The 12,516-nt window shown below is 36.2% G+C and overlaps 1 protein-coding gene across 4 annotated transcripts in view; it reads left to right on the forward strand.

Annotated features, from left to right (window-relative positions):
• FUT9 (fucosyltransferase 9) overlaps positions 1-12,516 on the forward strand; it is a 178,953-nt gene that overhangs the window by 142,179 nt on the left and 24,258 nt on the right. Inside the window, exon 3 of one of the 4 annotated variants that reach the window (XM_067011492.1) lies at positions 7,852-7,947. The exons of the other annotated variants lie outside the window; for them this stretch is intronic. The gene's annotated coding sequence lies outside the window, so the exon portion shown is untranslated. The remainder of the gene's footprint in view (positions 1-7,851; positions 7,948-12,516) is intronic. 4 annotated transcript variants of the gene reach the window in all.

Below are 12,516 nucleotides of genomic sequence, written 5' to 3' on the forward strand. Positions count from 1 at the left end.
TTAAATATCTGTTTAGTTTTTTATCCATACAGGCTTTCTGACTTATCTTTTAAAAATAATGGCATACTGTGTTTCCAACTTAAAAGATAGTTCAAGCTTAAAGTGATGCAGGTAGCATTAATTTAGTTTTTGGCACATTGGATTAAAATTAGAAATTCTGAAATTTGTATCAATGATGAGATTGTGTCTCTGTGACGTGTTGGGCTTGGGGAAGGAACTATGAATAAGATTATGGATTGTGCAATCCTTGCAGCAGCTAATTATTTGTCTAATGAAAGATATACAGTTATGCTATCTGGGTTTGCAGAATAAATAGCTTTAATTTCTATCACTGACTGTTTCTAGTTGAATAACAAAAGCGTTGTTCACTGATTCGGGTAATAGTCACTGGATCAACCCAGTGAAATAATTGGTCACTGTAGTTGGAATAATGTATATTAAAGCTTTCAAAATGTATAAAATGCTACAAACTTTTAAGGCATTATTTATTAGATCACTCATATGTAATGGTAAAAATTTGTCCAACTTGATGATTCACTGAATTGTCCCAAATCAGTCAAAAATGTGGGAAAGACAACCTAATAATGTATGTTGATGATTTTTAATAATTTTATTATCATAGATAGTTAGCTCTTAATTATTTATGGAAATGGGCTTTGGTGGTAGCATGGGAAAATGAAAATGCAGATCTATCTATAAATACATTTGTATTATAAATATCACCCTTTTCCATGGCAAAAATTACTACATTTGGATTTTTCTCTAGTATTGCTTATTATTTACTTAATGTGATAGAAATAATAATAATAAGGTGATGATGATTGTGTGTGTGTGTATATGTGTGTGAGAGAGGGACAGAAAGAGAGGGAAGGAAGGAAGGAAGGAAGGGAGGAGGGAAGAAAGAAAGGGAAGGAAAGGGAAGGGAGGAAGCAAGGAAAAGAAAAGGAAGTAAAGAAAAACTGAATATTAATGTTTCCAAATTAGGTTTGTAGAAATTGTAATCACTGGATAACTTCCATCTACTTCTACAGAGTAAATTAAGATGGATATATTCCTTCAGTAAAGGAAAATCTGGATCAGTTTAATTTTGTGACACCAGAATAGAAACCACAATTGGCACAAGAAAGATCAAGCTCAAGGAATAGGTTTTATAGCTATAGCTATATAGATATAGATAGATATGGATATGAATATACAGATATAGAAGATATAGATACACACATGGACAGATTAGATTTAACTTATTCAGAAAGAGTAGTAAATAGTTTCAGTACTGGAGGTGACTACGTGAATGTGGACGTGAATACTGTGGACCATACAAGTATTTGTAGGATCTAGAGACAACTTCACATACTTAGCTATACAATGAATTCACATTTTCTGTTAAATAAAAACCACATTGTGTAGACAAAAAAAAAAAAAAGCAAGAGCAGTACCTGTAACTTCTGTATTACAGTGAATGCCAGATATCTCTAAGAAAGTGCCTCTCGTCCTCTATGCCTTTTATCATGGGAAATGAAGGAGAGGTGTTCACCATTCCAAGAATTTATGCTAGCAGGTTTTTTTTTAGTTCTTTTCTCCAAATACAGTGTACCCTTTAACATATCAAATGAGTTTTTAATTTCAGACAGTGTGTATTCAGTTTTAGAATGTTCATTTAGTTTTCTTCCAATTGTTGAAATTCTGCATCTTTTAATCCAGTTTGTCCATTTTTAACCATAAAAATGACCATCCTTTTGACACCCAAGAAGACAAAGAGATTCGCCAAGCTTTTCTTAACACTTGAATTTAAACAGAATCCCAGGTACAAGCAACATTAGAAGACTGTCACTTTAATGTTCTATATTTTTATATGTTGTCTGCATAATGTGTTACATTTCTCATTGAGTCTTTTTTGTAATAAAATTGTATATTCTCAGTAACATCCAGATCTACAGGCAGAACAATGAGGTCATACAGCAAGACAGGGAAATTTCACAAAGTACTAGCACTGTTTCCTCTGAGCAAGCTCACCAGTTGATGCAGCAAAAGAGTGGACTTGCCAGATTGAAATAGTAGCAGCATTCTACTGACAGAATCTTTTATTTGGAACACAAATAACCGGCAATACCAATTAGAAAACCATGTCTTTATCTTTCAAAGCATTTGCTTGTATCTGCTACACCTCCAGTAAAATATGCCAAAAATCCAGGATGAGGAAATATTTTCAATCAATAAATGGATTTTTTGAAGGCATATAAAAGTATTAGCATGTTCAAGGAATCAACCAAGTCCCTCTGCTCTGCTTAACCTTACAACAACTGATTTGCAAATCTTTGCTGGGTAGAATGTTTAAAGATTTTTTTTTTCCAGACTGGATTATCTGGCATTATACTACTCTTCAGGGACACTATTTAGAAATGAATTCTATCTAAGAAGCCCTAATATCATTCTGTAGTATCATGATTTGCTGATGGTTTCTTTGCAAGTACACCCAACAATCTAAAGGAAGTTTCAATGTAAAATACAAAAGCCATTAAGATCCAGCAGAATAGGCTCAGAGTTACTTGGTTATTAAAATCTTGGGCAAAAATTGTGACAGTTTACAAAAATGAGGGTACCTTTTGATCCACTCAGCGGGTAAGAAAGGCTGTAGACCTGTGGCATCTCTGAAGGATTGGCTGGGCTTTGCTGCCAGTGTAGGCTCCTGGGTGTCAGGGGAACAGGCTGGGTGCTTGATAAATGGCAGTGTCTCTGGTTCACTTAGCCCGAGAATCAGTCACCAGAGCCACCTTCAGCATGCCCTTCCAAAGACAGCGATGTTCTCTGAGGCAAGTCAAGTGTTAGGACGTAGTTTGCTTACTTCACCAAACATTTTCAGGATCACTTAGGTACTACAGAACTTTGAGTCTAAGATTCTGCAATTCCCCTGACGATGCTGGGGTTTTCAGGGCAGTTTGCTCTACTGCATAAGTTTTCAACTTTTCTCATGCCTCCTCTCAGCTCTTCAGAGTGTGTGCTGCCAGTTCTCTCTTGCAGTTGTACCTATTAGTGAGGACCAAATGCCGCAATTTCTTTATTTTTCCCTGTTCCTTATTATCTTATGACTCCATTCTCTCTTAGTTCACTGAGTGGCTTGGCGTTTCAGTCACAACCACTCACTAAAAATATCCCTTTTCTTTCTGTTTGGGAAATTGTTCACTGATATCATATTGTGAGTATTATGTAGGTCATCTGCTCTTCTACATTTCGTGATTTATAATGTTTTCTATCACTCCCCCACCCATGTGACTCTCCCTCTGACTCTGATGCCACTGTGCATATGTGTGATTATTCAGAAGATGCACTCCATATATCTGAAGTATCACCACATATAAAATATGATTTGAGCAGGAAGAATGTATAAAATGTTTGTGTATAATCTACTATAGGCACAGCTATAGGAAATTTTGGGTAGAAAGTATTTTTAGAAGCTTGCAAAGATGATTGCCCTTAGAAATAAATGTATTGCTTCAAACTTCCAGAAGATGCCAATACTGCCATGTTGTCACTATTTCTTATCTCTAAATATGATCCAATGATATTTACCAATAGATAGTGATAATCATCAGAATGATACATAGTAATAGATGTCCTCATCTAATCCTGGAGAATGTTTCAGTTTTCTCATAATCAGTGCTTCTAAAACTTTAATCTGCATACAAATCACCTGGGTGTTTTGCAAAAGATGAAAATTCTGATTCAGTAGGTCTGGAGATTTTGGATATCTAACAAGCCCCAAAGCAAAGCAATGCTGCTGATCCAAAGACCACTTTTTGAGTAGCAAGAGACTATTATTACTTTAAACAGTTATCTTTTAGCTTAAGAGTAATAAAAATAAAAGATTGTATTTTACCTTCATTTATTCCTTCTTCGATACTCTTCCTTTCCTTATGTAGATATGAGTTTCTAACATAGTCATTTTTCATAACCTTGAAAGCACTCTATTCACATATCTCGAAGGGCTGTTCTGCTGGCAAAGAATTCCCTTAGTTTTAGTTTGTCTGAGAAAGTCTTTATTTCTCTATCACTTTAAAAAATAATTTCTCAGGGCTTCCCTGGTGGCGCAGTTGTTGAGAGTCCGCCTGCCGATGCAGGGGACACGGGTTCGTGCCCCGGTCTGGGAAGATCCCACATGCCGCGGAGCGGCTGGGCCCGTGAGCCATGGCCGCTGAGCCTGCGCATCCGGAGCCTGTGCTCCGCAACGGGAGAGGCTACAGCAGTGAGAGGCCCGTGTACCGCAAAAACAAAATAATAATAAAAATAAAAATAATTTCTCAGGATTTAGAATTCTAGAATGGTGGGGTGTTTTTTTTCAATAGTAAATATTTCACTTCACTCTCTTCATGCTTATATGGTTTTTGGTAAAAAGTTCACTATAATTATTATCTCTGTTTCTTTATAGGTAAAATATTTTTTACCCCCTCTGGCTTCTCTCAAGATTTTTATCTCTGTCTTTGGTTTTCTGCAGTTTGAAAATGATATGCCAGGTGTAAAATTTTTGTTATTTATCCTACTTAGTGTTCTCCAAACTTCCATGATCTGTGTTTTGGTTTCTGTCATTAATTTTGTAAAATTCTTGACCATTAATATTTCAGTTAATTATGCAGCTCTGTTTTCTCTTAGTTCTTCATCTGACATTCTAATTATGTGTCTTTCACTCCTTTTGAGATTGTCTTGTCCTGTAGTACTTGGATGTTCTGTCCTTTTTTTTTTCATTATTTTTTTTCTCTTTGTATTTCAGTTTGAGAAGTTTCTATTGACAAATCTTCAAACTTACTGATTCTTTCTTTGGCTACATTTAGTCTACTGATGAGCCCAGCAAAGGCATATTTCATGTATGTTTAGTGGTTTTGGATCCTTTTGAGCCTTATTAGAGCTTTTGTTTTTCTGCTGAAATTAACCATCTGTGTTTTCAAGTTATCTATTTTTTCCATAGAGCCCTTAACATATTAATCATTGTCATTTTAAATTCCTTGTCTGGGGCCTTCCCTGGTGGCGCAGTGGTTGAGAATCCACCTGCCAATGCAGGGGACACGGGTTCATGCCCCGGTCCAGGAGGATCCCACATGCCGCGGAGCAGCTGGGCCCGTGAGCCATGGCCGCTGAGCCTGTGTGTCCGGAGCCTGTGCTCCACAATGGGAGAGGCCACAACAGTGAGAGGCCCGCGTACCACAAAAAAAAAAAAAAAAAATCATTAAATTCCTTGTCTGATCATTCCAAAATCTGAACTATATTTGAATCTGGTTTTGTTGTTTGTTTTTCCTCTTCAGAATGTGTTTTTTGTTGCCTTATAGTTTTTTGTTGAATACTAGAAATGGTGCATCAGTGAATAGGAACTGAGGTAAATAGGCCTGTAGTCTGAAGTTTCATGTCAATCTGGCTTGGAGTTGGACTGTTTAATGATTGCTATAGCTGTAGGTTCCAGAGACTTTACATTCTGCAATGTCCTTGTTTTGCCTCCACTGTTGTCTTTGTGCTCTGTTTTCTCTTAATGTTCCCTTAGAACTCTTACTACATGGATCCTGCATCCTGCAGCTCTTTCAGCTGCAATCCACTGATTTTATACTGTAGTCCTGTTGGCATGGTGGTAAGCTGTAGCTCTGGGAATGGGATGGCCCTTCAAAGAGGGCCTGCACTTGCAAGGGGGCCAGGCCGTCAATACTCTTGCCTTGATAAGACAGCGGATATAGGAGCAAGTTTGGGAGAAGCACTCAGCTATGGAGGAACACAGCAGTGAGCTGCCAGTAGCCAATAGGCCCAGAAAGTGGGGAAATGAGTAAATGCCAAGGTCACTGAGGAGGGAGCTGAGTGGTGCCCCACAGTGTTCATTACAGTGACCCACCAAGTAGTGAATAAAGATATTTTAAACTGCTGTATTATGCTAGTGAATAACTGATCTTCTGAGGGGCAATTTAGTATTACTGCCCATGGAAATTCTGATGAACATGTAGCAAGTATAATCATGTCAATTCTAATTTCAAATTAAGCTGTGCTGATGGTTTCAGTTGCACTTTAAATTCACCCCCAATTAAAGATAGTAAAATAATACCATTATCATGGAAGATACAGCCCTCTGAGGATTTAATGAAACTGCTTAAATAAAATACTCAGCATAGTATAGCCACATAGTAAGTACTTGATAAATGCAAGTTAAGTTAAATAAATGGAACAAAATTATAGCTCTTAGGAAGTCATAGTTTCTTTTTTCTATTATTGCTAAGAGTGCATCCGTGTGTGTGTCGGAGAGAGAGATTTGGTTTTCTTGTTGCTTATGGTTTTGTTTTGCTTTGGTTTATTTTGCCTTGGTTTGTTTTTTTCTATTCAAGACTAGAATTAGACTTCTATTTCTCAGGAAGAAACTATTGATGAAGTACACAATCATTTTAAATTTAGACATTTTATTTCTCTCTTTAGGTTTTTTAATGAAGAACTATTCCAAAATGAGTAGGCATTATAAATAAAACTTTTTTATGTTCAAATTTCTTAATGCTGTATATTTACCACATTTTTCTCTTTTGCTCTTCAAACTTGTTTATGATTTTGTCTCAATTGAGGAAATTCATATTAAAGTTTTTCATTTTGTTGAGAAAGAGAAATTAATTTCTATGGTAAAGGTAAGTGAAAGATGACTTCTTTCTGCCAGCCAAATAAATTTGGGATAAAGTTGAGTGAGTATTTTTTTTCATTAGCCTGTGAAAACGCTATTTATTTCTACATGTAATTATAAAACAAGTAATTCTGACTTAATGAAATAAAACCAATGCTGAAAACAAATAGGACTCATTTGCAGTTCCAACTAAATTAGATATTGAAAAATGTTTTCATTTTGATGTGTTTTGAAATGTCTAATGAAATTACAAATAAAATATTTCAAAGAACATATGTGCACAGATAGTATCCTAAGAAGCTCAAATTCACCTTGCCATTTTAAGATTTATCTTATTTATAAGTCAATGACATGGAATAATGCAGGAAAATTGAGTTTACACACAAATCTCATGGAGATGCTAAATTTCCGGGGAATCAAGTATAAGTAGTTGGCAATGTGCACAGTAGGTCGAACTAATGTTGTAATCCATGAGAGTTAAATGCTTTATTTGATAAATGCAGAAATCTAAGATTGCTTCTTGCAGAAGTTTAAAATAGATTATAAATAAGATTTAATGTTAATAGCAGGGGTTTATACCAACCATAAACTGAAAACAAACCACATTATTATGTTAGGATCCTGAACTACATTATATCAAAATCAAACTGTCCCTTTTTTTTCTTAAAAAAAAACAGCCAAAGAACTAGTTTACAACAGTTAAACTAGAACAAAATCTTTCTTTCTCTCTCTCCCTCTCTCTCTCACACACACACACACAATCACACACACACACAATCACACACACACATATATACTGTTGAATAGGAATAAAATAAGAAAATAATATTACTGTCACTTAGAATCATTTCCTTATAGGTTGAAGATAATGGTCTCCCTATGGTTTCTATTGTAAATTAATAAAATTCATAAAATGTATAATAATGATAAAGAGTCTTAGGATTAGAAGAAAATGTATTTTTCTAGCTCTCCATTCAGGCAACATATTTGAAACCCTGTAGAATGGAGCATTTGGGGCTTGTGCTCCGAGTCAAGTAGAAACTCAAAGAAAATCCCAGTTATCTATAAAGCCTTCTCACTTTCTCTAAGTTACTCATAGCCTTAATATCAGTAGACATAATCATAAACAGTAGAATAATCAATTGTCTACTGTTTTGGGACAATACATGGTTTACTCCTCCTGCTTCTTTCCCTTCTTTCTTCCCCTAAATCCCCACTCTTAGTTTCAGCCCTTCTGAAAGAGCCTGACACAAAGACTCGATTGCCAAGAATTGTGAGGAGCATTCGAGCCTAAGGAAAAGGAGCACAGAACAGGACAGGTAAAAGAGGAAATATGCAAAAGCTGATTCCGGGTGTATATCAACTTGGCCAACAAACAGGTGACTGTTACTCAAGCCTATGACACATTCTGAGAAGGCTTATGAATGTGTCAGAGCTGTTTGCTTAGGGGATGAAAGACAAAAGCGTTGACCTGTCAGTTTCCATCCCTGTATGGACAGGCTGACTCCTCAGGCAGGATCCCAAGAATGTCCCACACTCAATGTGTCAGAGAAGTCTCTCGGCAGTAAATGGTAGTTATGTGACCCGAGGAAAGGCACTGTTGGATTGCATTTGCCACAGCCGTTGGAGGGCTGTGTGGAGACGGTCACCGCACTGTAGCAGAGGTTGGAGTTCCAGGCCGGACTCCGAGCATGGTGAAGTGGGGCACAAGAGTTGTCTGCAACACACATCTTCTTCCCCATTCAATCTAGACTCTTTTAAGCTCCACATCAAGGGCTCCCAAACACTTTATTCTTGTCATTCTCTATATCTCACTGTGATTTTATCTCAGATGCATGACCCTTATTTTTCTGGAATCAGATAAAAACAAAATAGAGATATCTTTAACAGTAAAGACTTTAAAAATCTAAATAGAAGCTTTAAAGAGGGTCCATGCAAAAATTTGAATCCCTCTGTCTTATTCAAGGGTTCCCATCAACTCAATGAATGCCCATTCTTGGTTTTCCTCTATTCATCCCAACCCATAAATTAGGCAAGTGACCTGAAACACCATCCTGAGATCCTCTCCTGAAACACCTAGCAGAATAAATACTTTTTTAATACTTAAGACCATTTTTGGTTGACTATCATTTGATGATTCTAAAGGTAAAAAATGTCTCCTCAAATCATCAGTGGGAACTAACTGGAATGAAAGTTTTCCTTTAATGTTTCTCTTAGGGACACTGCTATTTGCCACTATATGCATTTTATATGCATCTTGTTGCTGCCCACCATGCTTGTTCATGATTGTGTATGGGTCTGAATACAATTTCAAATAATTGTTTTGTCTCTGTACTTGGAAGACAACATTACCTCACTGAGACATGTTCAGTTTATTAACTACGAAACCCCTGTAATCTTTTGTCCCCCTTTTTAAAGGTTAGATTCTCTACAATGTAAGTTTCTGTATAATACTACCAATTGCTGCCAAAAAGCAAGACAATGAAGAAAGGAAATTGTTATTGAAAAACACTGGAAAATCATTGAAAGTTTAAGGCTGAGAACTGACAACTAGCAGTTAAGAGGCAAGTTTAAGTCCTTAAACCAAGGATTAAGTCTCTAGGGTACACTGGTAGATATGACCAATCTGAGTAGCTTCAACTCCTTTACTCTTATTTAACTTACTTGTGTCACTATTGTGCAAGGTACTATGATTATTACCCCCCAGAGGCTTTCCTCTTTTCTTTTTTTAAAAACTGTTTTAGCGGTAGAAAATCTAATGAGTGAGTCAGAATTCCAGGGTTAAATGGCAAGTCCTGGTAGGTCTTAAACAAGCCTCAAGATTCTTATTTTGTTTATATCATATGTTCATAAGGATTATCACTATGGAGGACAAAATATGTAGAGACATGATTCTCATTCTTGAAGAGATAATTATATACTCTGAGGACGTAAGAGAGCTGTGCAGAAATGTTTATATAATATATAATTAGGTATAAAGTTTCCCACTACCATTGAAATATATTCAAAAAATTTAAAGGAAAACAATTTAAAGGGCTACAGGCAAAATATTTAGATGGTTTTATGAATTTGGGGAAGGATTTGTAGAAAATGGGAGGTTTGAATTTGGTCTGGTGGAAAGGAGCCAGAAACGTATTCCTTGTGAAGAATAATACAGTTCCACAAGGTACACAGCATTCTGTCCAGTTGCAATGGCATTTTTCTATTTCCTTTAGTTCGTCTCTGCTGCTTTTTCTTCAGCTCACTGAAGGGCTGGCTCCCACTTGTCATATAAGTCTCCCCTTAAATATTCCTGTCATCTTATTTATGTAGGCACCAGTCACTCTCTAGTGGTATATTTTATTTTCTCCAAATAACTTGCCTTAACTGATATTGTCTTGTTTACTTGTCTTTATTGTGTTGTCTGCCATTCCCCCACTAAAGTGTTAGCAGAATGAGAGAAGAGAACTTGTTTATCTTCTTTGCCTGCTGTATCAACAGCATCTTGAATCGTGCTCAATATGAACTTGGCAACAAATCATATGAATTGAATTATCTGATGAATCTACCATGTATAACCACATGATCTTACCTCTTTCTTGGTGGTAGGTGGGACTGGAGTGTGTCCTTTACTCAAAGTCTTTGTGTTCACTAGAGGTTTACTTGGCTATGTTCTTGCTTCATTTAAAGTATTCATTAAAAACAAAACAAAAAACTTGGTGAATATTTTATGAGATAAAAATATTTTTGCATCTCTCTCATAAAAGTATGCATTTGGAAAGATGGAACAACTGGTCTTTTATCTTTACAATATGATAATTTAACTTAATTTAACAAACATTTCAAAGAAAAGTCCTACGGATTTTTTTTTTTTTCTATTACTGTCTACTTCATGAGATCTACTGTCATCTTATAGTATTGCTAAGAGTTTTAAGTTTTTAAATAAATATGATTGCCACATTGTTGTCATTAAAATTTTTTAAATCTACTTTCATAACCAACTAGTTAATAAATTGTTTGTTGATCATTGTTTCTTTTTTATAAAGAGAAATGTGGAATTTTATTCTCTGAAGACTAGGATAAATACAAGAATTAGGACTTGTAAAATAAGGAATTTCTGGTTGAAACAGGAAATATGGAATCCAATGACCTAATAAATCTCTCATTTTTTTAAAAGATGCACAAGTAACATATTAGGGAATGCAGTAAAAAAGATATGATTGGATAGATGCAAACTTTTCACCACTGTATGAAACATGTCGACTGAAAAAAAAAAAAAAAAAACTGCACACACACAATGTGAGAGCTGTGAGTTCAGTTTTATTTGGGGTTTACTGAGGACTATAACCCAGGAGACAGCCTCTCAGATAGCTCTGAGGAACTGCTCCAAATAGTTAGTGGGGGAAGTCAGTATATATATGGCTTTGGTGAAGGGGGTATGTGTAATTAAGGACACATCTTGGTAGAAGTTTGCTGCTAGTCACAAGAAGGTTGCTGTTAGTCACAAGGAGCAGATGTCTCCATCAATGATTTTAGTTCTTTTCTAGATGCAAGAAATTGGGTTCATAAAATTTTCTCCTGAAAGTATCTATCTGAAGGCCTGTTCTGCCAGTTTTTCCTGGAGCACAGAGTGCCTCATTCCTGATTACCACCCTGAACTCCTTTCAGGGTGTGTTAAAGGTTAGCAACTGAAGAACCAGATGGCAAGTGACATTCTTTAGTTGGCAGTGCCACCTCATAGTCATAAGTTTGACCATGGTTTGGGAGACATTTCATGACCAATTTGTCCCACAGTGCTAGGAATGCTCATTCCCAGGTCAGGGGAGGATTTCGTTGATAGGCCACTCAGTGTGCTATTACTGGACTTGCCCTGTTAACAGTAGTCAAAGGTCTCTGGACCACCTGTCTTACTAGTCTGTTATGGTCCAGGATGAGATTCTCTCTTGTTGCTTCTTCCTATCTCTAGAGTTACACTATCACAGTCATTGATCTTATATAGAACTATACATTTGGTCAATTGTTTCAAGCTGCCTAGTATCATTTCATTAGAGGCTCAGCTAATCATTTGGTAATGCAAGAAACCAAAATCCTGTAAAATAGGAAGAATACAAGTATTATAGCTAGTAGCATTAATAAGATTATAACTAAATATTTAAGCCACCAACTTCCATTAGGTGCAGCCCAGTATCCCCAGGTTGTCTGACTTAGTCTGTACCATACCAATCTTTATCTTTAAGGGAAATGGTATATTGCCATTGTTCATAAGGCACCAAGCCCAGTTTCCTAGTATATTAGACTGATTAACCTTAGTATGGTTTAACTATCCCAACATGAGGGAGGCCTTTAAACTTAAAAGACTGTAGCCTGGTGTTAGCCATATAAATCCACCCCACAACTGAGACAGGTTATATTCTTTGGCCAAAATCTAGCACTTTGCTCTTATTGAGCTTGAGTAACTTTAAAGAAAATTCATATTTGTGGCCACAGTCAAAGCGAGTATGACTGATGGGCCAAGTAAGGGAGTTCCATCTAGTAATATCAATAGTGGCCCAAGCAAACTATAACGTCTTTCTTCTAGAATAATTTCCTAAGAGCCATCCAATTAGAGCTTTGGAGTGGAGAAATCCACCAAGGTAACCCAGAAGTACTGGATATAGGTAATTGACCATAAACCCAACAATTGGATTAATTTTTTTAAATTCTGCACAAGATTGTGCTCATGATAGAAAAAAAAAAATTATTCATATACGAAAGTCCAAGAAATTAGAAAACACTATAAATAATCATGGGTCAAGTCTGACATCTTGGGATAGATGCCTACTTCTCATGTGATCTTCTCATCCTGGTGTAGGTGTAGTTACTAGTCAGTTTGAGTGTTGTTTAAAGGTGATTCTGAAGTCAGCAGTCCT

The sequence above is a fragment of the Kogia breviceps genome, chromosome 13, assembly GCF_026419965.1.
Source record: "Kogia breviceps isolate mKogBre1 chromosome 13, mKogBre1 haplotype 1, whole genome shotgun sequence".
Classification (NCBI taxonomy): Eukaryota; Metazoa; Chordata; class Mammalia; order Artiodactyla; family Physeteridae; genus Kogia; species Kogia breviceps.